Here is a 27,615-nt window from a genome sequence, read left to right on the forward strand (position 1 = left end):
TCCTCTGGCAAGAAGCCTCATCATTGACCAGAAATGCAATTAGACCAGCCACATAATTACTGGGGTGGCAGGGTAGAAATGTGTCTCTACCAATGGACTTGTTAGCGCTTCTTCCCTCCGCTAGCCTGCAGGTCACCCTTGGGCCAGGTGTAGCAGCTGTTTAGCCCCCACAATCAGGGTCACGTGGAGCCATGGGAGCAGGTGGTGGATGGTCATATGAGCAGCTGGTGCATATCACAAGTCCTGGTTATGTGACCACTGATGTCAGCCAGACCATTTCTGAAAGTATTGATAAAGGCTGGGGTCACCCATCTTGTAAAACGACTGCCTAGAAGAAGGTAATGGAAAACCACCTCTGTAGAAAAATTTGCCAAGAACTATCATGGACATGGAAAGACCATGATCACCTGAATCTTCTTCGTTGCTGCTGCTGCTGTGAGGTCCAGGTCTCTGCTGGGAAGAACAGGCCCCCAGTCCTCGGGGTCACGTTGCCGATGGCCGTTGGCGGGGCCTCTCGGCAGAGGATGGTGCTCGGAGAATCTGTGCCGGAGGGGATGGTCGGAGGCTCGGAGATTCGATGGACTTGGAGTCCGCTGCGGTCGGAGCACTTTCACTGTGTGCTGTGTCTGCGAGGCTGGGTTCGACAAAGCTTTCATTGTGTGCTGCGTCTGCGAGGCTGAGTCGGGCGGCGCCGTGGAAGTCCATAGTGGGGATATTCCCTTCTGCCATCTGCGTGGGATGACGAGTCAATCGGGGACCCTGAGGACTTGTGGAAACTGTGTGGTGGCTTCTTTCGAACTTATAGTCTTTTAACATCCTTGGACTATTTTTACTGTGCCCATGGTCTGTTTTTTCTTTATCAGTTATGCTATTGTTTACACTGTTGTAACTATATGTTGTAAATATGTGGTTTTGTGCAGGTCTTGTAGCTTTAGTTTTTGGTCTTGTTTAATGCGCTAAGATGGTAGCGCAATATTAATATGCAACAGCCTCTCCGGACTCTGGATTGGGGATTGCCAAACGTCATGTGGATTTTCTGGTGTAGTCTGTTTTGTCATGTGCTTTTGTGATATCATTCTGGAGGAATGTTGTCTCATTTTTTAACTGCATTGCATTTGTGGTTTTTAAATGACAATAAACTGAATCTGAATGATGTGACACGACATATCATGATGTTGGTAACATAAATACTGTGACAGCCTGTGCTGGTCAGAAGCTATATGTGTCCTCACCACCTCACCACCTGACATATCCACTGTTTGCAAGCAGCATACATAAAATGCTGGAGTTACTCAGCAGGTCGGGCAGTATCTGGAAAGGAAGAGGGCAGTAGCCAGAAAAAGATGCTGACACTAAGAGAAGGCGTTCAAGCTGACAGGTGAAGGGCAGACCAGGTGAGGATGAAGGTGCAGGGATAAGGGAGGGGTGAAGAGGTAAGAAACTGAGAAAGGATAGGTGGAAGAGATAAAGGATTGTAGAAGAAGGAACTCATAGGAGAGGAGAGTGGACCATTGAAGAAATGGAAGTGGGGGGGGGGGAATAGAGGGAGGTAATGGGGTAATGAGAAGAGAAGGTAACCAGAATGGGAAAAGGGGGTAAAAAAGGGGAAGGAGTGGGGAGAAATCTTCATGCTGTCAGTTGGAAGCTACCCATACAGAACATGAGGTGTTTGAATTCGTCAGTGACTCCATTCTGCTGCGAATTTGATGTTATGATGCAGTTTTGTTTTAAAGTGGAGTTTTGCTTTTTGCCTTAAGTCTCAAAGGTTATTGCCAGCAGTTTTGCTACAATACTGCCAGTTTAGTCCAGTCAGAGTGAAGAGTTTATTGAAGTACGGAAATCCCTCGCTCAGTCTCTCAGCGGTTTGGTTTGTTTTCAGGTTACCGCCACGCTGAAGTTAAATCTTTTCTGGGCGATATCACAGAACATAGTTTATGGTGGTTGAAGTCTGAATATTTTAAATTGAAAATCAGAATGAATTATTTTTGCATCATTAATTGTTATTTGAACTAACTTGTTAATAAACAAGTACAATGACGGAGCCACAGATTATTGCTGGAGGAACTCAGTGGGTCAAGTAGCAACTGTGAGAGGAAAGCAATTAGCAGCTAAACTGATGGGTCCTGAGTCACATGAAAGCTGATGTATTTGATTCTTAATTTTAAAAAAATTGGGAAATAAAATAGCTTTTTTTAATGATCAGATAGTGGCACGTTAGCATAAAGCACAGCGCTTTACAGTACCAGTGACCTGGGTTCACTTCCCACTGCTGTCTGTAAGGAGTTCGTACGTTCTCCCTGTGACTGTATGGGTTTCCTCCGGGTGTTCCAATTTCCTCCCACAGTACCTACTAGTTGGTCGTTGTAATTGTCCTGTGATTAGGCTGGCATTAAACTTGGGGCTTACTTGCCGGCGCGATTCACAGGGCTGGAAGAGCCTACGCTGTGCTTGTATCTCAATCAATAAAAAAATAAATAATTTGATGGTAACAATTCGAGCTTTTCATTCTGAATTTACTTTTTTACATGAATCAAACTTCCCAGCTGCCTTGGGAATCCAACCTTCAATTGTCTAGACATTTGGACACTAGTCGTGTAACTTGACCTCCTTCCGACTGCATTCTATGTGATAGCATAGTTCTTCACTTGCTGGACTGGTATCTCCTGTTCCAAAAGCCATTGAGGCTGACAGGCAATTGAATATGCTAAAACTGTCATCAGCAGATCTGTTAGTCAGGTTATTTAGACTTGTGTAACAACGTTCACCTTGCAGATTAGTCATCATTTATGTGAACAGCAGAGCAGTCTCCAGAGGCTGAGTGGCTAATATTTGTTCTGATGTATACTTTACCGACTGTGCTGTAGTAACAATTAATTCAGAGTGGTATAATTTGGCAGCCTCTTGAGTCTTTTGTTGATAGAGAAGTAAGTTACCGTTGTATCCAGGAGCAAGGTAACTTAAGATCTGTAATGGAGGGTTAACTTCAGGTCAACTACATCAATCTGAAGCAATATTTACTTCATAATTCAGAATCTCAACACAGTGATGACTGCTAGATGATCTAAAACACTGCACAAATTTTAATTTGCATGGTTGGCGGGGCCAGAATTTATTGCCCATCTCCAATAGGTGAATTGTCGCCTTGAATCTGAGCGGTTGTTTTGACAAGTAAACCTGCAAACCACCAGAAAGGAAAATTTATGTCTAATAATGACAAAGAAATGGTAGTATATTTCCAGTCAGAATGACAGGTGACCAGGGATAAAGTGCAGGTGTTGGAGATCTCATTGGCCTGCAGTATTTGTCCTTGGTGTCGGGGGGTCACAGGTTTGGGCCGTGATGTCAGTGTAACCTAGGTCAGTAATGTCAGTCCATTTTGTAGATACCCACTGCAGCCATATTGGTCAGTAGTGGATAAGAGTGGATGTCTGGGTTGAAGGATGACAACAAATCAGCTGCTTTATCCTGGATGGTATCAAATGCATCATCCAGGCAAGTGGAGAGTATTCCATCACATTCCTGATTTGAGCCTTGTACATGGTAAAAACAAGCCAGAACGTACATTAAATATATACATTATATTTAATCAGTGACCACTTTATTAAATACACCTGCTTGTTAATGCAAATATCCAATCAGCCAATCATGTAGCAGCAAAATAATGCATAAAAGCATGCAGACATGATCACTGTTCAGACCAAACTTTAGAATCAAAAAGAAATGTGATCTAAGTGACTTTGATCATGGAATGACTTTTGGTGCCAGATGGGGTGGCTTGAGTATTTCAGAAACTACTGAACTCCTAGGTTTGCACACACAATAGTCTCTAGACTTTATGGAGAATGGTGTAAAAGACAAAACATTTAGTCAGCATTAGTTTTGTGGACAAAAATGCCTTGTTAATGAGAGAGGTCAGAGGTGGCGAGCATTTCTGAATGCACAACATTTAAACCCTGAAGACCGTGAATATACTCACTGGCCACTTTTTTAGGTACAGGAGGTATCTAATATAGTGGCCACTGTGTGTATGTACAGTATATCGGCTATCCCTGTTGAATTTCTGGCCAATAATGACTTGCAGAATGTGGGCAATGGTGTACTCAACGGTAGTAATGTCAGTGAATGTTAAAGGTGGATATGTTGGGCTCTTGTTGGGATGGTGTTTATTTGGCAGCCTGGTTACCTGCCAAGCTACTTTCATTGCATTAGTATGAAGGAGGTCAGGGGAAGGATACTATACTATATTTACTATAATATATCTAACTTTTATTTATGTCATCAGTCTCAATGTTGCTTAGTACCTCTGTGCAATTAGATAAGAGAAAAAAATATTGAAACAAAATGGTGGTTGTCCTTTCTGTCCGATGATGACAAAAACCTCTGTGGGAGATTTTTTCACTGGGGCAGTTCCAATCTCACAGCCTCTGAAGTCTGGGTCCAGACTTATGACCCAGGGTCACAAAGTGGGCTCTTCCCTAGATGCAGTGGATGACCATAGCATCTTCTATGCCTTGTTATGCCCTTCACCCTCCATGGAGTGTTCCAGTACCACCTTCCTGTCCATTGGATCTCACTGTTGATCTCATCCGCCCAGTCTGCCAAAGCTGACTTCGCATGCTAGGACAGGCATGTCCCTATCTTACCGGGGTACTTGGAGCTACAGGTGAGAGCTGAGCGTCCAGTGGGGATCAAAGGTGAGGGAGCTGCCTCAGAATGGACACGACAAGCCCCTTCACCAGAGGTGCTTCCCCCCCCCCCCCCGCCCCCAGAACCAAGGTACTGAATAAGCAAGTAACATCCTGAGAAGGGAATCTTTACAATGTGTAATGCCTTCACTGTGTTTTTGCAGTGTATGCTGAGTGCAAGGCTCTTAACATGTGTATAACTATACCTTGTTATTTGTTGCAAAGAGAGATTTATCTATCCAATTACTGGGTTAAAACACATGTTTGGAAATATGTGGGTACAAAGCTTTAGAGAAAACTGCGGGCATTGGACTTGGCTTGCTCAGAATGAGGTGGAGACCAGCACTCACTCATTGCTCGAAGTTGTCAGTAAATGGATAGAAAATCCTGTATTGTTTACATTACACTCAGGGCATGTTTGACCTCACTCTAAACAGAGAACAGATTCTTCCAGTTAATACAAACATTTCTAAGTGTGAATCTGGTGCACAGTAAATCCAGGCAGTTGGCAGGTTAAGAGTACCGACTAGACGGAATGAGATACTATCAAATGTGGTTTTGCCTCCCCAGGGTCCAGGCCACACGCTTTTCTAGTGGTGACAGTTTAAATGGTATTCCATATGGCAGTCAGTGAGGACGTTGAGAAAACTGGGAATATTATAAGTTCCTAGCAATAAACACACAATGAAATTCTAGCATATCTGTAGGAAAGCATAGATGTTTTTATAGTTCTTAGTCTATTATAATCAAAGTTTATTAGCAAAGGTATTGCAAGCTGGGAAAACCATAACGGAATTGGATCTCATAACCTCTGGTGTTTTACATTAGGTCTCAAATGTCTTCTATTGTGGGATATTCCTCATGGGATCTAGAGCTAAGTAATTACCTTTTGAATGAAAACGTGGAAGAAATGGAAACTGAGACATTCACAGATACATCTGGAGAAGCTATTTATGAACAGGACCAAATCAGCCAACCCCTCAAACCTGTTGTGGAACCATTCTCAGTCACTCACTGTTCCTTAATTGAAGAAGTGAGGCTGGCTGGAAGGTGAAGGTAGGAAAGAGAAAGGGCCGCAGAAGAAGGAATCTGATAGGAAAGGAGAGTGGCCCGTGGGAGAGAGGGGAGGAGGAGGGGTTACAGGGGGAGGTGATAGGCAGGTGAGAAAGAGGTAAAAGGTCAAAGTTGGACTAGAGGAATATTTCAGTAATGTTTGAGTAATACAGGTGTTCACCACCCCCCTTTACAAAGGTAGAGCGTTCCTATGAAACCTTTCTTAAGCCGAAATGGCATAAAGTGAAGAACCATTAATTTATATGGGAAAAATTTTCGTAGAAGTGAAAACCCTCTTTGTAATGCAAAAAAAGGTTACTAATGTAGGTCTTTTGTAAAAGTGAAGTGGCACAAAGTGAACATTCGTAAAGCGGGGGACACCTATATTGTAAATATATAGTTTTATTAAACATTCTTTGTTTACATAATTCATTATGGGCTATTTATAAGAAGCATGTGAATGGCACATGTCATACGTTACCACTTCACTAAAGGAGAGAACTAGGCAGACACAGTGTCCTGGTGCCCGTGTATTTCTTTTGATTAGTTTCTGAAGTTTCAAAACAGAACATTGTTAATCTGTCTTACTCTATTCTTCCCTATCACTAGACAGCAGTATGTTCTGACTACACTACCAAACATTTGAAATATTACTTAACTCCACCTCTGCCTCAGTTCATCTACAGATGAAACAGCTAGGTATGCCTTTTCTGTCTCTATTCCAATGGACTTCTTGCAGGCTTCCTCTTATTTTTTGTTGGATGAATCACAGGCGCTGAGAAGTCAGTTCAGCAGAGCGAGATGGGTCCCCTGGCTGAGTGGTGCTGCAGAGACAACCTCTGGCTCATTGTCAGCAAAACTGACCTGAAGGAGGGTGAACGTGTGCCAGTCTGCTTCGTGGAAACTGCTGGTAGAGAGTCAGCAGCTTTAAATTCCTAGATGTTCACCTGGGCTCAGCACGTAGACAATCTCTGGGAGACATGCTACCAAAGACTTCAGCAGATGTACCACGGAGAGCATTCTGACTGTTGGCGTCACCGTCTGGTATGGAGGGACCGAACTGGAAAAGGCTGCAATGGGCTGTAAACTCGACCAGCTCCACCCTTGGCATCATCCTCCCTACAGTGCCTCATGAAGGATACTCACCATCCAGGACAAGCTCAGGAAAGGCCCTTTTCTCATTGCTACCATCAGGGAAAAGGTGGGGTTCCCTATCTTTTTTTTAATGCCGTGGACCAATGATTAAGCAAGGGGTCCATGGACCCTGGGTTGGGAACCTGCTACACACACATCATTTCAGATCTCTGATGGCCCATGTACAATGCCTCACTAGATTGCTTTTGATTTGCACTGTTTATATACTGTATATTCTCATTGCTGTGTACAGTAGTTTTTATGTATTGCGCTGTAGCGCTGTTGCAAACAACAAATTTCAAGATATATGTCAGTGATAATAAACGTGATTCTGGGGTTATGGAGATATTTCCTTATCTAAATGCCCAGGTGCCTGGCTTGCAAAGTGTCATTTTTTGGAGAATATTACAATAACCCATAAATCTATATTGAAGCCACCCAAATAACATTCCTGCTGGTCACTGTGTGCTTCAGTTTGCAAAGTACAGGTGAATGGTGCAGAACATACAAGCATGATCTCTTATGCAAATAAATCTTGCAGTCAGTCTGATATAATTCTATTTAGAGTGCGGAACTAAGCAAATTTAAAAAATAATTTGATTGAAGAGTCTTCTTGGCTCAGATAAGCGACTAAAAGCAGGTGATCCGGGACATGTAGTTCCCAATTGAACTCAAGCTGAGGATGGTTCTTTGTATGGTTAAATACGCCCTGCAGTGCTGTCATTGATGAGAAGATTAACACATGGAAGTCAATCTACTGCAGTATGGTACCCTAATACTTTAAACACTGTTAATGGTGTTGTAGTAAGTCAGGGATAGAACAGTCTGACAAACCCTTTAACAGAGTTTGATTGTTTAAGTCTGATCTTCCTGCAGAATAAACTGAGGTCAGATGCAGGGGTAATATTTCCTTTCCTTGTCTGAAGTGTCTAACACTAGAGATCACAGTCTTAAAATAATAGATCAGCCATTAGGACAGAGAGAATAAGAGATATCTCCACATCAAAGGTAGTAAATCTTTGATGTTCCCTTACCAAGAGGACGAGAATGGCGGGGTGGAGATACGTCTCTACCAAAGGAGGTGTAAGGCGCTCCTACCCACCACTCGTCTGCAGGTCACCCTTGGGCAAGGTGTAGCATCTGCTTAGCCACCCCCCCCACCCCAATCAGGGTCACGTGAAGCCATGAGCCCAGGTGGTGGATGGTCGTATGAGCAGCTGGTGCTTATCACAAGTCCTGGTTATACGATCACTGACGCCAGGCAGACAATCTCTGAAGAGTATTGATAAAGGTTGGAGTCACCTGTCTTGTAAAGACCCTGCCCAGAAGAAGGCAGTAAAAAAATTCCCAATATCAATCATGGCCACGGAAAGACCATGATCGTCTACATCGTACGACATGGCACATAATGAACAAACCAACCAAGAGGATCGTGGGGATTTGGTCCTTGCGTATATGCAAGATGGATGTTAATAGATTTTACGAATACTAAGCGTGTCCAGGATGTGTGGTTAGTACAGGAAAGTCAATTGGCTGTAGCCTTATTGAATAGGAGAGTAGACATGAGAGGCTGTCACTTTTATATTCTCATGTCTATAACCACAAACCATTTCTTGCTAATCATGAGAAGTGCTGCAAAGACTAAGATAATCGGACGCAAATTAAAGTTCAAAGAAAATTTTATTACCAAAGTGCCTATATGTCATCATACTCATTTGCTTGTGGGCATTCTCAATGAATCTATAGAATCATAACTATAACAGAATCAATGGGAGACTGCCTAACGAGGGTGTCCACCAAGAGTGCAGAAGACAACAAAGTGTGCAAATAGAAAAAGAATAAATAATAATAATAATAATAAAAATAAATAAACAATAAATATCAAGAACATGAGATGAAGAGTCCTTGAAAGTGAGTCCATTGGTTGTGGGAACATCTCAGTGATGGGGCAAATGAAGTTATCCCCTATGGTTCAACAGCCTGATGGGTGTGGGGATAATAACTGTTCCTAAACCTGGTGGTGTGAGTCCTATGACTCTTGTACCTTCTTCCTGATGGCAACAGCTCAATGGTCCCTGAAGATGGATGCTGCTTTCCTGTGACAGTGTTTCATATAGATGTGCTCAGTGTTTGGGAGGGCTTTACCCATGACAGACTGGGCCTTGTCCACTACTTTTTGAAGGATTGTCCGTTCAAGGGCATTGGTGTTTCCATACCATCCAGTCAACACACTCTCCACCACAGTTTGTCAAAGTTTTAGATATCATGCCGAATCTCTGCAAACTCCTGAGGAAGAGGAGATGCTGCTATGCTTTCCCCATAATTGTAATTAAGAGCTGGGCTCATGACAGGTACTTCAAAATATTAACACCTAGGAATTTTCAGTTGCTAACACTCTCCATCTCTGATCCTCTGAGGACTGGCTCACGGACCTCTGGTACCCACTGAATATCAGACTCTTCATCTGATATTCTCAATAATTATTGCTTATTGCTTATTTATTATTATTTCTCTTCTCTTTTTATTTGCATACTTGTTTGTTTCTTTTGCATATTGGCTTTTGTCCACCCTGTTGGGTTGGTCTTTCATTGATTTTAGTGTTATTCTTGTATTTACTGTGTACGCCTGCAAAAAATTGAGTCTCAGGGTTGTATATGTACTTTAAAAATAAATTTATTTTGAACTTTTTTTTCAATTTAGATCTGTTTTTAATTGTACCCAAGTTTGTTTGTAGCTTCTAATAAAAATTGAAGTTTGTAGTTTGTACCTTTGGTGTAATGAAAGCCTTACTTCATCAGTACAAATCCAGTAATCCTGTGGCTATTCCCTCAGTGAAGAGTCTAGCTGTGTGGTTTTCCCATCTGACCGTATCATGATGCAGTATCCCACATGGAAGTGAATCCCTTTGTCTTTTTTAGCTCCAGAAATTTGAGGAATTGGTTCACTGGCAGAAAGTGAGTGTCTCAGGTCTTGGAATATTGATCTATGAATAGTAACTACCCAGTATATTTCAAATTTGGCCATTTCATACAGTGCATATCATCTCTTAGCACATCGATGTCTTTATAGACTCCTTATGTTCATTATTTTCATCATGTTAGTTAGTGTTCTATAACACCAGCAACATTATACCATGTAATTCCATAGTGTTTTAATATTTTGGTGTAAAAGCTAACCTTTGTTGGAGAATGGATGAATGGATGTGTGATTTGTGGAATTGACGACTGAGTTACCTTTGCAGTGACAAGAGCTGAACTTTCACCTTTCTCATGTTGAACCCATGGAATACCTCATATTGTTCAGCAGTTGATATTGAGCAGATAGTTGGCAGGTAGCTCATGGCTGAAGTGGGAGGGGTAGCTTTGCATATCTCCTGTGTTTGCTCAGATGCTGAGTCTGTCTTGGTGGATAAAGAACCCTTCATTTGTGAAGCAGTGTTTTTATTCAGAGATGTGTTAAGTTATCTTTATGACAGCTTCATTTCAAATACACTCTTCTGTTCTTATGGGATTAGATTGACATTGTCAACTATTTTAAGCCTTAAGCATGAGATGTCTAATGGTACAGGGTGCATTTCTGATTCTCACTGGAGCATTTAAGTTCCTTTCTGTATCAGGAGACAGTGGAATTTGTTCATCACTGTTGAGAACTGGGTGGCTGTGGCTCTGAGTTGACATGAAAACAGCCTGTCCAACCTCTCAATCTGCTTCAGAGGTTGTAAGGAAGGCTAAATGAATAAAAGCCATATATTTGCATGATTACATGAAAATGTACCTCCTGCTTTTTCCTCTAGGGTACTTGTGTGAGGTGTCATCATAAGTTAGGGTTTGTTTTATTTTTGGCATTTTTCTAGGAAAGCCACCAGTTTTTTGTACGAAAATTAAAAACATAAAACACAATGGTAGAGCAGTCTTGATGGCCCAAATGGCCTAATTCTGCTCCTATGTCTATATATCCAGACTGCAGAATTTGGGTTCTTTTTGTAAAACTAGTTTCTTTGTATTATTGTGGTTATAAGTGTGCATGCTGAAATGAAGACTTGTATTTATATTCTCAGGGCTGACCACAGTTCTATTTTTGCCTTGTGTAAGAACTGCGTTTAGTATAACTTGTGATTTCCACAGGGAATGTCCGTGGTCTTCCTAATCTGGGTCCACTTAACCTTCAACCTCAGAATCTTCCTTTGCTCTGTTTCATTGAACAGCAAGCAGTAATCCTGCATTATTTGCTGCTATTGTTCATCTGTGTCCACATTCTGAAACCAGAAATGTAAAATAGACAAATAGTTATTTTGCACAAGATTTGAAAAAATTGACTTTTATAATGTGAGTACCTGCTTACCTTTAATTTCAGGGTTATCAAATCAGTCGGCTGAAGATAGAAAGCTCCTTGGTGAGTTCTTGGACAGTCCCTGGGGAGAAAACCTCCCCGGTATTTCAAGATAAGACCAAAGAAACATCAACAGTCACTGGAGCAGCAGGATTCTGTAATTCCACATCTTCTTTATTTTTTTAAACTAAATAAAATATTTATAAGAATAAACCATTCAATGTCTTTTCATTCTTTACATACATTGTCAAAGCTTTTCATCCTGTTCTATTACAATCATACACATCAATAATACTGCTGCCACTCTGGCGTGTTGTACTGTGGAAGCAGGTTCACAGGTTTGGTGACTGAGACACTGACTACGAATAAGCACATCAAACATTTATTTACAAACAGTAAAAGATTTGACCAAACATTGTAAGTTCCCCGCAAGTTACCACCAACTATAGAACTAAATATTCAACAAATTGATACTCACTTAAAAGTCCACATGGACACGTGGGTCTCCTGAGTCTGGAGTGTACTTTCCCAATGGTTCTTCAGCAGTGGTCATAACCTTAGTGTGAGGTGTGCCCTGGAGAGAGAGAACGAGAATGAATCCACGTCCAGAATGATGGCAGTGAATTTCGATGGACAAATAAACTAACCCCCACATAGCAGGTGATATACTGCTACAATATTTATCATTATTATTATTATTATTATTTATTTTGTATTTGCATAGTTTGTTGTCTGCTGCACTTTTGTTGAACACCCTAGTTGGGTGATCTTTCATTCTATAGATTTATTGAGTATGCCCACAGGAAACTGAATCTATGGTGATATATATATGATAAAATTTACCTTGAAGTATAAAAGGAAGTAGATTCCTGCATTTCTGTAGCATCTTGACATTCCATTTCTATAGGTTTTTAAATTTGTTGTAATGTGAGAAAAACTATACTTGGTTGTGCTCTGCCCAGTGAAACAAACAACATTAATACACTGCTACTTTATCCACCTTGAATAAATTCTTTCCTCTTTTATAAGATGTACATTTATCTGTAATCATTTCCAGTTCTGATGGAAAGATGACAATTTCTGTCACTGCGATTGCTGCCAAACCTCCCGAATTTTCTCAGGATATTTTTCTGTTTTCTGCTTCTGATTGTCACCATTCACATTATTTGGTTTTGGTGAGATTGCAAGTAGATGATTCATTTTGTGATGTTGAAAGCAAGATAAATATACATAGGAGACCAAATCTATTCAGAGAAATTCTTCCAGGGAAAAACTGGCAAGAGGTGATTCTCCTGTTCTTCAAAATAGTCCAGTTAGCATTCACTTGCAAAGTGAGACAGGGCCTTGACCTAATTTCAGCACCATCTTCACTCAACAGTCAACAGAATTTTTAGCATGGATTTCTGTGTTTAAGTTTCTGGAATAGAATCTTCTGAGCTGAGCCACCTAGCAACTTAGCCCGGTTGTGTTATGTGATCAATAAGCCCGTTCCAGTGACCAGTGTATAGAGGAGGGCTTCACAACCTTTCTTGTGCCATGGACCCCTACCCTTAACCGAGGGAAGGTGAAATGCGAGTGAAGTGCTGCTCCCTAATCTGGAGGACGCTTTCTTGAGGCGCCACCTTTTAAAGATGTATTCGACGATGGGGAAGGTTGTGACCTTGATGAAGCTGGCTGAACCTACAGCCCTCTGCAACCTCCTGCAAACCTGTTGTATTGGAGCCTCCATCCCAGGCAGTGATGCATCCAGTCAGAATGTTCTCCTCCATAAATCTGTAGAAGCTTGCTAGTTTTTGGTAATGTACCAATTCTCCTTAAACTCCTAAGGAAGTTCAACCACTGGCGTGCCTGCTTCATGATTACATCAGTATATTGACTTTCGAAGCAGTCCTGCAGTGCTAAGGTGGCAACTTCAGGCCAGTTCCTGATCTTCCAGTGAGCTGGTTTGACTCATTTCACCATTGGTCTGCATGCAGCTCGGTCACCCAGGTGGACAGTCAATGGCTGTTTGGGATCGCCATAATTTCCAACTCTGAATTTATGTGCTACTGGTGAGCAGTCTTTGTCTAACTCTTGTTCATCACGCATGTGTACTGAGGCAGCCATTCAGCATGTTGGATCTTCATCAGTGACAATCTTGTCAAGCTCATCAATGAATTTCTTGGCTGCTTTGTGATCACCACAAATCTTCAAACATATGAAACCGTGCCTTTTCTTAAAATTCTGCAACCACCCTGCTGGATATTCACAATTACCTTCAAATTTCAGTTCCGTGATTTGCATACCGTTAAGGAGCATATGTTCAATGCTGAAGAATCCTCTCTTTCAATACACGATTGAGATGTTCATTTTTTTCTTTATGCAGTTTTTTTCTATTTTTCATTAACTTCTGTTCATTATATATAATATATATATAAACACACACACACACATACAAACACATATATAATACATTATATTATATGCACACACACTTCTACATATATATAAAATATTTTACAGGCAGTCCCCAAGTTACGAACGTCTGACTTACAGACAACTCGTACTTGCGAACCGAAGAAGGAGACCTCCATCCGCCATTTTAAGTCATTGCCATTGACACTGTGTTGAGTGTTTAACTTTGTATTTGGCTTAAATTTTTCTTGTTAAGGTTCACCCTGACACCCCCCCGTTCCGGTCGGCTGGTGGCGCAGTGAGATCAGCACCGGGCTGGAGAATGGAGGTTCGATCCAGTGACAGTCCACTCCCGTGCCGGGTTGATGTTGATCCAGTGACTCCCATACCATACGTGCCAGGTTGATGTCGAGCTCGCAACTCAACCTTGTAAAAAAAACACTGCCAACTCCAACTCCAGTTTAAATTCCCACGCGGAATATTGTGGAGGATCAAATACCCAAACTCAGCACAGCCCCCACTTGTCCCATTTAGCCTGTCTTAGTGAGGTGGTCCTTGGGAGCCGGTGGACCCCGGGATCCGCCACCCGCAGTGTTTCTGTTCCGTTGACGGGGTGCGGTGGTCCTTAGGACCCAGCGGACCTTGGGAGATGGTGCAGCTTGGGACCTGCCGCCCGCAGTGTTTCTGTTCCATTGACGGGAAGCGATCGCGATTGAAAATAAAGTGGAAATAATAAAGCGTTTAGAAAGAGGTGAAACGCCATTGGTTATTGGAAAATCGTTAGGCTACAGTTGGTCAACGATCGGAACAATTTTAAAGGATAACAGATAAAGTGAGAATAATGGAGCATGTGAAACGCCCTGCCCCGACGAAAGCTACAATTATTACTAAGCAACGCAGTGGTTTAATTATTAGAATACATACGTTTCTGAAGTGTTTTATATGCATAGAAAGGTAAAATACATACTATACACTAAGGCAAACGTTTGACAAACTGACACTAAATAATACCGGATGTACTTGTTCTGACTTACGTGCAAATCTGACTTAAAGACGGACTCAGGAACGGAACTCGTACATAACCCGGGGACTGCCTGTATATTTTATATATATATGTCACTTCTGACAACTGTCTTTGATACACAGAGACTTGCACATTGCCTGGGAACCTTCCCAGTGCCTTGTGGAATTTTCTATTTGTGATGTCATGTCAGCACTCAAAATGTTGGATTTCAGAGGTTTTGAGATTTCTGATAAAGGGCACCTGACTCGAGCAGTACATGGCTTGGGAGTGGTTCTGGTTGCACATGGCTATAGGGTTGTCTGCACTTCAGTGTGAGATCAATGACTATTGAATGTCTTTCATTGCAGTTATATCAGAAGCTGTACGTACGCATGGAGGCTTTGAAACTCTTTGGCAGCCCGAACTTTGGTTTAGAAGCAGAGTGCTGAGGCTCATTTCAGAGTCTTTGTTTAGGTGTTGGTGAAGGTGAGGGAAATGTGAGGCCTTGGCAGCTCAGGATGTCGAAGGTACTTTCCCATATAAATCAGTGAACCAAACTGGTTTTGGTTGCATTAGGTGTAGTGTCGATCCTTATGCTCTGGTGAAATATATAATATGCAGCGTGGTGATTTTATTACTGTTTTGTATTATTTATTCATTGAACCACACCGCAGAACAGGCCCTTCTGGCCCTTCAAGCCGTGCTGCCTAGCAACCCCCGATTTAACCCCAGCCTAATCACGGGACAGTTTACAATGACAAATTATCCTACCAACTGGTATGTCTTTGGGCTGTGGGAGGAAACCAGAGCACCTGGAGGAAACCAATGCTGTCACAGGGAGAACGTACAAACTCCTTACAGACAGCAACAGGAATTGAACCTGGGTCTCTGGTATAATTTGCTAACCAGTAGGCTACTGTGCTGCAAATTGAGATTTGCAAATTGGTCAAGGGAATTGTGTTACTTTCATGCATTCTGTTGAACCTGAGGATCTAAATTTCTTAATAGTTTTATTACATTCACCAACATTTTTATAAAACTGCAATTTTTTTCGATAATAGTCTTGCCCATGTCTGAGTCAATATAATCCATGAAAGACTTAAGGTTATGCTCAATGATCTCTATTGGAACCTGTTTAATTTATTTTGGTTCCTCAAACTCAAGTTCAAGTGTATTGTCATCAGACTATATTTGTGTACAACCAAACGAAACAATGGTCCTCCACTCCACGGTGCACCCACAAAACATATATCACACGTAGCACATAAAACAAATTACCATAAATAAATTAATTAAGTATAATTCAAATTGAATGTAATATACAGTGCAGGTAAATAGTAGACAGTTCACTGTACAAGCGACGAGTCCTTGGGCTTTCATTAGTCTCACAGCCTGAGGGAAGAAGCTGTAACCCACTCTGGCAATACTGCCCTGGTGCTCCTTACCTCCTTCCTGATGGTAGTGGGGCAAATAAACTGTGGGATGGGTGGTACGGATCCTCTGCAATGCTTTGGGCCCTTTGTCTACAATGCTGCTGATAAATGTCTCAAATGGAGGGGGAGAGGGGGCGACCCTTGTGATTCTCTCTGCTCTTTCTTTAAATTCAACGTATTATTACTCCCAGAGAAGACATTTCTTACCATTATCAAATCACAGGTTTATTTTGCAGCATTCCTGCTTTAGCAAACCAATCTCAATTGCAGGGTACTGATGCTCTTTAGCCATAAGGTCAGGCTCACTGATGGACTCAGTTGACAGCCTACCTGAGAGATACTCCATGGTATGATTGATGGGAAAAGCACCAAGTCCCGTGCAGGAAGGAATGCAGAGTGCAGTTTGCTGTGCTGCAAATGAATGGTTAGTAATTGTCTGCTCTGTATGTTTTCCAGGCTGAATCCATCAGTGAAACTGACTTTACGGCTAAAGAGCAGCCGTTGAGATTGGTTTGCTAATCCTGGAATCTGGGAGAAACCCGTGCATTCTCCCGAGAGTTTGTGGCACTAATGATAATGCTCTCTCTCTGATGAGGTGTTAACCTGAAGGTTCATCTACTCTGTCAGGCACAGGTAAAAGATCCTTTGAAGAAATGTAAAGGGATTCACTTCTAGCTAGCAATTATGTTATCTTGATTATTGTAATTTAAAAGAGATTCTGTCACTCTTTAGGTATGGTTGTACGGGTAATCATGCTGTGTGAGAAGCGATGGTGTTGCTTCCTACAGTAATTAGACCTTAAACTACTTTATTGGCTATAACACACTTTAAAGTTTCTTGAAAGGGTTGTTAAAGGCTCCACATAAATGCAAGGTCTTCCTTTATTGATAAGCCCAACTCCTGCTTTAGGTCATGTTTAAAAGCTGGTCATGCTTGGGGATTGCAGATATTAAGCATGCTTCAGGCTTTTCAGGAATGATGAAGCACAATGCAGGTGAGGTTTTAGTTCCCAGAACTTTATTGTGGAGTAGGGAAGAGCTGGAGCTGAATCCACAGGTCTTCAGATAGAGCCCATGTTAATGATCCTCATCTTTGTCCAAACACTACCCCCTACCCCACCCCACCACAAGCCCCTGGCCCAACCACGTAAACTCCTATGCCTCTAAACTTAATTGAGGATGGTAACTGATAATATGTAAAAAAAAAAGTTATATATTTAAACAATGTGGTCTAGAAATGTTTTGATGGTGTCAAAACAGCATTGACCCATCAAGCCCCTGAACCAGGGTGATGACTTTACTTACCTCAACACTGAACTGATTTCACAACTGATATTCACTTTCAAGGAATTTACAACTTGTGTTCTCGGTTTTATTTATTCATTCATTTTGTATTTGCACAGTGGTTGCTGATCGGCCTTTCTGTAGTTTTTCATTGGTTCAATTGTATTTCTTTGTTCTACTGTGAACATCTGCAAGAAAATGAATGTCAGGGTAGTATATGGTGACATATACTGCATATATTTTGATAAAATATTTACTTTAAACTTTGAAGTGTTGAACTTCAGCCTAATGATGTTCATAATCATACCATGAACAAAGTGATCATCAACCTCAGGACAGGGACAACAGCACAGCCAAAGACTTTGTCATTTGCGATATAAGCTGCTTTATTGATGAATACATGTTTTCATAGACGCAGCACTTGGCCTAACATCTGCAGTTTTAGCAGAAGTCTCGTCCAGAGCAAAGCAGATATGGCATATGTGTGGGTTTGTTTTTAAGGTTGCCAGGGGTCACAGATTTCATTTAGGAGTGTTGGTCTTTAGAGTTTCAGTGGAAGCTGTGTAGTAGAAGAAATATGAGTGAATAAGAGTTCTTTCAGACTAGCGAGACAGAAATTCATTGCGTCACAGACTGATGTGGAAACACCAATGCCTTTGAATGAAAATTCTACAAAAAGCAGAGGATATGGCCCAGCCAATCACGGGTAAAACCATCTCAACCACTGAGCACGAACACACGAAACACTGTCACAGCAAAGCAGCATCTATCATCAGGGACTCCCACCACCTGGGCCAGGCTCTCTTCTTACTGTTGCCATCGGGAAGAAGGTACAGGAGTCACAGGACTCACACCATCAGGTTACTAACCCTCAACCATCAGACTCTCGAACCAAAGGAGATAACTTCACATGTCCCATCACTGAAATGTTCTCACAATCTATGGACTCACTTTCAAGAACTCTTCATCTCATGTTCTCAATAGTTATTGCTTATTATTTTTCTTTTCACACTTGCACAGTTTCTAGTCTTCTGCACTCTGGTTGAACTCCCTGGCTGGGCAGTCTTCATTGATTCTGTCATGGTTATTATTTTATAGATTGTTGAGTGTACATGTAGGAAAATGAATCTCAGCATTGTATATGGTGACACATACGAGCTTTGACAATAAAATTTACTTTGAACTGCGCATTACTGTTGACATTTAGTGAAGCTTTGTACTAGGGAAGGTGCTAAAAGGATAAAAAAAACAAAATCTCTTATTAAGTGCCAAGATAACCAAAGATGTGCACTGTATTATTTCTCCTGGGTTAAACCAACTTTGAATAGCCCAGTTGTGCAGAGGAATTTCTCTTTCTAAGATTATTTTACCTTTGCCATCTCTGATTTTGGGTTCTACTGTGGGAGGCTGATACTGTACGTTATCAGTTCCTTGGAGTCTGCGAGTATTATAAAGGCTCCTTTATCACATGTACCTGTGAGGTCAAGATTCACTGTGGAGTTAAAAACCACACATCCACCAGTTCCAGTCCCGTGACCTGTACTACAAAAGCACTGCTAATTTACTTAAGTAGATGGGTGTGACGTTGGATGAAAAGTCCTGTGGAATTAAGAGGTTAATTAGCCGGGAAGTTAACAGATCTCGTTTGAAGAGAATCTCGCCGTTTACTGAGCTCCGAGTAGCTGTAGAGGAAAGGCTGCGTATGTATAAAACCATCCCACAGGCAAAAACACATATCTGGTTAGCAACATTTAAAGCGCCCGCAGAGGAATAGTTTGTCATGAGAGAAAGATGACTTCATTCACAATTTAGAGCCAAATGAATTTACTCGGGTTTGAAGGGAGACAGACAAGGAGTGAGCACGGTTTTGCAGCTGATTGGGCTGCTGTGTTAATCAGTAACCAATCAGAAGGAAGCTCTTGTGCTCAGCCACCCACTGGGAATGTCGATTGGTTACTCTGGCTAACAAGACCGCACTTACATTGAGCACGGGCTACACAGCACTTCAAAGTCGGAGTTGAAAGAGTAAATCACAGCCAACCCACTGGAGTCAAGCAACACTGTATGTGAAAACAAACAAGAACTGTGATCATCGGATCTGTGAACTAAAAGCTCGCCAGTTATAAGTTTTTTTTGAGCGGTAAGGCAACACTGGTTTACCTTTATTTTGCAGACGCTATTTGTTAAGTGAGACCGATTACTCGTGTTTTTTGGTGACGCTGTGACAATACTCCACCGTGAGTTGTCATTCTTTTGCCAAATTACTTATTATGGGTATGTCAGCCACTTATCAGTTTATTGAATGGCTTCAGCACATGTATCGTGTGACATTGTAAATCTGGTTTGTAAAGCCTGCCTCACTGAAGATGTGGTAGTTTCAAGAAAGCATTGAATTAGTCGGGATGAATTTTGTTCCGGTGTGTATTTTTACTTTTTTTGTATTTTCTCATTTTTTGCAAACGCGCTCACCACAAAGCTGGTGTGTTACATCCCACCTTGCTTATTCGCAGAAGGTTTTGTTTAAATGCAAGCTTGGTGTGGAGCGATAGATGAAGAGGTGCCAGTGGGATCTGCGTACTCCCAGTGGCCACTTTATTAGATACCTCTTGTAAGCGGCGACTCAGCGCATGCTTGTGGCCCGTCCCCTTCAGGGTTCGACGTGTAGATGGTCTTCTGGACAGCACTGCCGTAACGCGTGGGTTATTTGAGTTACTGTCGCCTTCCTGTCAGCTTGAACCAGTCTGACCATTCTCCTCTGACGTCCCTCATTAACAAGATGTTTTTACTCACAGATCTGCCGTTCACTGGATGTTGGTTTTGGTGTTTTTTTTGCACTCTCCTCTGTCAACTCTAGAGACCGTGTGGTGTGCGAAAATCCCAGGAGATCACCCGTTTCTGAGATACTCAAAGCACATCGTCCAGCACCAACAATCATTCCACAGTCAAAATGGCTTGGATCTCACGGTTTCCGCATTCTGATGTCACGTCTGAATAACGAATGAAGCTCTTGATTATATCTGCGTGCATTGTGTTGCTACCGTATGTTTAGCTGAGTAGATTTGCATTAGGGGCTGGTGTACCTAATAAAGTGGCCATTGACTGCATATTTCAGTGTAGTGCTTTCACAGTAGGATAAGGCTCCAATAGGGACAGTACTACAGCTTCAGCGCTATTGCCAACCGATTTTTAAATAGATTAGTCCAAGGCATCATCTGTAACATTTCAATTAATAGTGTTGGTGGCTTATATATAAAAATGTCAATGATATCTGGGTAATGATTCATCTGCATACTCCCAGATGTTCCTGACCTCTCCAGTTAAGTCCTGTTGCTGTGGTCAGAATTTTGTGCTTTCACAATGAGCACTGTTTAATGAATGTTCTGGCTTTCCAAGATGTTGGGCTGGTACATTATGGCTTTAAATAAAAAGTGTTTTGTTTTACTATGGGTATGTAAGCATCCAAAAGACCATTTGACTTTGTATGTCTGTATGTAGTCTGGGCTTTGTGTCAGAAGGACTGTGATAATGCTGCATAAATTGTAAAGCTGGTGATTTGCAATCTGCTGGTGAAGTAATCCCTGCATATCTTTTAGACTTGTTGTATGTTGAATCAGTGAGGAAGACCCTGCAGTCACATTTGAAAGTGCACTGTCTCTTGTAGTAGAATGATTTTTTTTGTATAAGAACAGGCCTTTTGTCAGTGCTTGAGGTCTATATCTGCATCTTCCTCCCACCCCCCTCTTTCTTCAGCTAAGAATGTTAGCATGTGCCATCATTACTGCCTTCCTTGAGTATTTCAAGTTTATTGCCATGGGCATACTTATACAGAGAATAAATGTGTTGAAAGGAAGCTTTTTGCCATATAGTACACTACAGCCATAGGTTAGCATAATATTTTGTTTGTGGCAGCAGTACAGTGTAAGGACTTAAAATTACTATAAATTACAAAGTAAATAGGGCAAGGAAAAAGAATTATGAAGTAGTGTTCACAGACCACTTGGAAATCTATTGAAGGAAAAATAGTTGTTCCAGAATTACTGAGTGTGTGGATCTTCAGGCTCCTTAACCACCTCCCTCAGCGTAGTAATGAGAAGAAGGCAAGTATCCTTGTAGATCAGGGGTTCCCAGCCTTTTATTATGCCATGGACCCCCACCATGGGGGTCTGAGGAATCTGCTTGGGAGCCCTGGTTTTAGATGGATGCTGTCTTCTTGAGGTACTCACTTCCTCTTGATGGTGGGGAATGTTTTGCCCATGATATTGTTGGCTGAGTCTGCAACCCTGTGCGTCCTCTTGCAATTCCGTACATTAGAGCCTCTGTACCAGGCTGCACTACAACCAATCAGAATGCTCTCTGTCATACATCTGTAGAGATTTGAAAGACTTTTTGGTGACATACCAAATCTCCTCAAACTCCTAATGAAGTTGAGCCCCAGGCATGACTTCATAATTATATCAATTATGTTGGGCCAGGGTAGATCCTTCAAGATGTTCTCACCCAAGAACATGAAGCTGTTCACTCTTTCCACCACTGAACCTAAGACCATTTGGCCCATCAAATCTGCTCCACCATTCCATTAGCCCTCTCGACCCCATTCTCCTGTCTTCTCCTTGTCACCTTTGACATCCTGACATGAAGAACCTATCAACCTCCACTTTAAATATACCCAATGCTTGGCTTCCACAGCTCTCTGTAGCAATGAATTCCACAGATTCACCATTTGTCTGAAGAAATCCTTCCTCCTCCTCCAGTGGTCTGAGATTTCCCAACAATAGCAAACCTCCTTTCCCCGTCCACTCTATTTAGGCCTTTCAATATTGATGGGTTTCAATGTGGAGATCTCCCCACCCACCCCATTCTCCTGAGCTCTATACAGAACTATCAGACGCTGCTCATATTTTAACCCTTTCATTCCCAGAATAATGAATCATTCACAATGAACGCTAACATTGCATTTGCCCTCCTTCCCATTGCTGAGCCTGCAAGTTTAGCCTTGGGGAACCTGCCTGAGGACACCAAAATCCCTTTGCACCTCTGGTTTCTGACTTCCTCACCATTTTTAAAAGAAAACGCACTCCGCCCTTATTCTTCTACCAAAATGCAGGACCCTACACTAGATTCTGTCTGCCACTTCTGCAGACTCCCTGTCCTCAAAACTACCTTCACCTCCACCTGTATTCATATGCTTTGTAAAGTTGGCCATAAATTTCTGTGGAACATGACTAGTCACCAACAGCCAACCAGATAGGCTGTCTTTTATTCTCAATCTTTGCCTTCTGCCAGGTAGCCAATCCTCTATCCACATGCTAGTATCTTTCCATGGGCTCTTATATTATTTAGCAGCCCCATGTGTGCCCCTTTTTCAAGGCCTTCTGAAAACCCAAATAAACAATATCCACTGACTTTTGTGTATCTTGCCTGTTATTTCCTCAAAAGAATTCCACCAGATTTGTAAGGGAAGTTTTCCCCTGAGGAAACCATGCTGACTTTGGCCTACATTATCATGCATCTCCAAGCATTCCAAAACCTCATCCTTAATAATGGACTCCAACATTATCCCAACCACTAAAGTCAGGCTAACTGGCCTATATTTTCCTTTCTTCTGCCTCCTTCCCTTCTTTGTGGGGTGGTATTTGTAATTTTCTGGTTCTCTGGAGCCATTCCAAAATCTGCTGATTGTTGAAAGATCAGTACTAATGCCTCCACAATCTCTTCAGCTACCTCTTCCAGAGTTCTGGGGTGTATGTACTCAATCTGGTCCAGCTGACTTTATCTACCTTCAGACCTTTTAGCTTCTGGAGTACCTTCTCCTTAGTAATAGCAACTACTGGTCCCTGGCACACTGTCATTTCTAGCATACTGTTGGTGACTTCCTCTGTGAAGACTGACACAAATATGTATTGAGTTTGTCTGCCATTTTATGGTTCCCCCCCCCCCCCCCATTACTACCTCTCAAGCATCATTTTCCAGTGGTCTGATAAGCCCTCTTACCTCTTATTATATATCTGAAAAAATGTTTGGTTTCCTGTTTTGATATTTATGGCTAGCTTGCCTTCATATTTCATCAAGTCTCCCTTTTGTTTTTTTGTTGCTTTCTGTTGGTTTTTAAAAGCTTCTTAATCCTCTAGCTTCCCACTAATTTTTGCTAATGTTGTGCTCTCTTTTGTTTATATGCTGTCTTTAACTTGTTGTCCATGGTCACCACATCCTCTCTTTAGAATACTACTTTGGGATGTATCTATCTTCCCAGAAACTCCAGCTGTTGGTGTTCTGCAGTCATCCCTGTTCGTTGCCCATTCTAATCAGCTTTAGCCAGCTCTTCACTTGTGCCTCTGCAATTCACATTACTCCACTGTAATGAATTCAAAGGCAACACGAGTGAATCTGCAGATGCTGGAAATAAATAAAAACACAAAATGCTGGCAGAACTCAGCAGGCCAGACAGCATCTATGGGAGGAGGTAGTGTCAATGTTTTGGGCTGAAACCCTTGGGTAGTGGTCGCCAACCCGTCGATTGCGATCGACTGGTCGATCTTTGAGATTTCTCAGTAGATCCCCGGGAGGGGGGAGAAATAAATAAATACACAAATACTGTTGAGAGATCGTTTCTGGGTTGCGGGGTTTTAGTTCCGTTCTTTCTGCCCAGTGCACATGTGTGTAGCTCCCCCCCGCCACACACTACACAGTGTACTTCAGTGGTTCCCAACCACAGGGCTGTGAGGAAACAATATGAGTCAGCTGCACCTTTCCTTATTACCTGTAAGGTTCACTGTTGAACTTGAACCCATGCGAGGCCATCAGTCGCCTAAACGTAGTGACACCCTCGCGCCAGGGATCACTGGATGGCCTCGAGCAGCCGCCGAGAAATGCCATTTCTACTGGCCTGGAGCATGGACAGATGGGTGCCGCCTCTAAACCTGTTTACCACACCGAATGACGTGGGAAACCCGGTGTTAAAATATTTGCAGATGACCTAATTTGGGCTCAGGGTTCTGTAAGTAGCAGAGCATCTACCTCGCTGCAATCTACTGAAAGTCATCCCTCAAGACAAACTTTTTTCAGCCGACAGATCCTACAAGGTGGGGGTGGACGCGAGCCCTGTCACACTCCTTGCTCGGTCGGTCGATCTCTCCGGACTGCGACCACCGCGGCCCCGGCATAGGAACAGCCACACCTGGCCAAGGCGTATGGTGGCGGGTGGGTGGGAGGTTGTCTAATGAGGCAGTGAAGCACTCAAAACTGCTTCGGTACCGTGAGTCCAAGCACCCCAACAAACCCGTTGAGTTACGTCAGCTACGTGAGCAAGCGGGACAGAAGCGAAGAGCTGAGAGCCACGAAAACTAAATTGTGGAGTAGACTGCACGTAAGGAACCCGCTTCAAGTATCGCTGTATTCCGGTCGTGTTTAACCACCAACTCCCCCCCCTCCCGTCGTCCGGTCCGCAAGAATATTGTCAATATTAAACCGGTCCACAGTGCAAAAAAGGGTGGCGACCCCTGGTGTTTATGCATTATTTCTACTTCCTGGTTACAGGGTTTTACTTCCAGTCTTTTCTGCCCCGGTGCGCATGCGTGTAACTAATCGATTTGGAGTCTATCTTGCCTTTCACTAAGGCCGAGGTAGGGGATCTTGGGCTTAAAAAGGTTGGTGACCACTAGTGTAGAGAGAGTAGAGCAATGGGCTAAGCACACACCCTTGAGGTATGCAAAACCTGATTGTCAGCAGGAAGTTATTACCGACTTGCATTTGCTGTGGTCTCCCACTGAGGAAGTCGAAGATCCACTTGTAGAGGGAGGTACAGAGGCCCAGGTTTGTAAAGCTTGGTGATTAACACCGAGGGGATGATAATATTGAACAGTGAGCTGATAAATCGAAGCCTGATGTGTTTTTTCTATATCTGTGTGTAGAGTGAGATTGTGCCTATTTCAGTGGAAGGCAAATTGCAGATGCTGCACGGTGGAAGTGTTGTGTTCTTTTGCCCCGATCTCTCTAGATCAGGAGTCCTCAGACCACTTTGGTTAATGGTAGGGGTCTATGGCATAAAGGTTGGGAACCCCTGGTCTAGATTGACCTTTAGTTCAGTGTGTGACTGCATGGATGATAAAATATAATGGAAACTATTTGATATTTGGCACATTAGGAAATTGAGAAAGTTTCATTCTGGGCATAATTCTTTGTTTGTTTATTATTTTGTATTTGCACACTTTGTTGGCTTTTGCACACTTGTTACACACCCAAGTTGGTGCAGTCTTTGATTCTTTCATGGTTATTATTCTATTATGGATTTATTGTGTATTCCCACATTAAAAAAAATCTCAGGATTGTGTATGGTGACATGTACGTACTTTGAACTTTAACTTTACTTCCAAGGTGGAAAATTGGGACTCACTTATCTAAACTCCAGACCCAGAGCCATCAGACTATCCTCATAAGTGAACCCTTTCATTTCTAAGATCATTCATATGAACGTCCTCTGGACCTTCTCCAAAGCCAACGCATCCCTTCTTGGATAAGGGGACAAAAATGCTCACATTACGCTAAAGTGTGGTCTGACCAATGCCTTGTAAAGTCTCGACATTACATTCTTCTTTTACATTCTCATCCCCTCAAATTAATTCTAACATTGCATTTTCCTTTCTTACCTCTGTCTCAACCTGCAAGTTAACTTTTTGGGAAAGGGATTCCGAAGCCCCTCTGCTCCTCTGATTCACACTTACGTTTTGTAATTTCAAAACTTTAAACTTCTTAAAACAAAGACACAGTCCAAAACATGAGTCTAACTTTGTCTTTAAGTCAGGCATGCATGTATCACGTGGTTGTGTTATGACATATGCAATTCTCATACTTTTACATATAACCATAATGAATTATGTAAACAATGCAAAATGCTTAATGAAGCAATATATTTAGAAGATTCCTTAAATATTACTGAAATATTGACTACAGTAATGAATACTAAATAATAAATCAGTAAGACAAAGGAGATGGTGATGGGCTTTAGGAAGACTAAGCCTGCTCTGCTCCCTGTTACTATTGATGGTGAGAATGTGGATGTGGTGAGGATCTACAAGAACCTGGGGGTGCACTTGGATGCACCCCCATCCTCTCATTCACATGTTCTACCAGTCTGTTGTTGCCAGTACAATCTTGTATGTGGTGGTGTGCTGGAGCAATGGCATCAACACGGGAGATGTCAACAGGCTCAATAAACTGATTAGAAAGGCTGGCTCTGTTAAAGGAGTCAAACTGGATACACTGGAGGTTGTGGTAGAACAAAGGACCCTTTGGAAAATCCTGGCAATTCTGGACAACGTTTCTCACCCTCTGCATGCCACTTTGGTTGAACAGAGGAGCGCTTTCAGTAATAGATTAAGACAACTGAGCTGCTCCAAAGAGCCTTATGAGGTTATTCTTGCTGTCAGCCATTAGGCAACATAATGAGTCAACCTCTAGCCAGGGAAGTGATGACCCCTATTTTTTATTCTTTCTTCTCTTCTAATATTTGTGTATCTGTACACTTGTAATGCTACTGTGACACTGTTACTTCCATTGGGATCAATAAAGTATATGTCTGTCTATACAACACACACCACTGTCTGTCTGGAGTTGGGATTGAATGGATCTCCTCCGGGTGCTCAGGTTTCCTCCCACAGTCCAAAGATGTCTAGATTAGGGTTAGTTGGTTGGCATGAAAAGTGTGTGTACATTTGCACCTCTGATTCTCATGATGTTTAATAACTTCAAAATATTAAACAAATTCAGTGGAAGTCACAGGGGTCTGAAATGTAAGTCTAATTTTGAGTTTACTTTAAGCGAGGTATGCACATTTCACATAGCGTGATGTATGCAATTCAGTATTTTTACATATAACCAAAATGAATTATATAAGCAGCAACAATTGCCCAGCACAGTTCCTGCCAGTTTGATTGGCTGTGAATCTGTTTCCTAGAGCATTTGACAAATAATGTTAATCTCTTTAATCAATTGAAGAGGGAAATAAACAAACAATGTATTCATAACTGAATTTGTGCAGTAACCAGTTTGTATTATGAGGACATAATTACTTTGGCTCGATTGTATGAGTTTTAGTTCTCAAAGGGGAAGTACTGTATAGTTGTATGCAGAGTTCCTTGTAGATGTGCATCATGTACATGACTGATCGTTCGTCATGTGCCGCGCTGTATTGATGTAGGTGATCATGGTCTTTCCACGACCGTGATTGTTCTTGGCAAATTTCTCTCCAGAAGTAGTTTGCTATTGCCTCCTTCTAGGCAGTGCCTTTACCATTATCAATACTCTTC

The 27,615-nt window shown here is 42.0% G+C and overlaps 1 protein-coding gene across 4 annotated transcripts in view; it reads left to right on the forward strand.

Moving 5' to 3' along the window:
• The window catches only part of lypd6 (LY6/PLAUR domain containing 6), a 259,919-nt gene that overhangs the window by 117,894 nt on the left and 114,410 nt on the right, over positions 1-27,615 (forward strand). The window contains exon 1 of one of the 4 annotated variants that reach the window (XM_073026228.1): positions 16,525-16,664. The exons of 2 other annotated variants lie outside the window; for them this stretch is intronic. The gene's annotated coding sequence lies outside the window, so the exon portion shown is untranslated. Of the gene's footprint in view, positions 1-16,524; positions 16,665-19,330; positions 19,455-27,615 lie in introns of those variants that run through there. One more of the 4 variants, XM_073026216.1, reaches the window with a different exon arrangement.

This window comes from Hemitrygon akajei, chromosome 2 (genome assembly GCF_048418815.1).
Source record: "Hemitrygon akajei chromosome 2, sHemAka1.3, whole genome shotgun sequence".
In the NCBI taxonomy this organism is placed as follows: domain Eukaryota; kingdom Metazoa; phylum Chordata; class Chondrichthyes; order Myliobatiformes; family Dasyatidae; genus Hemitrygon; species Hemitrygon akajei.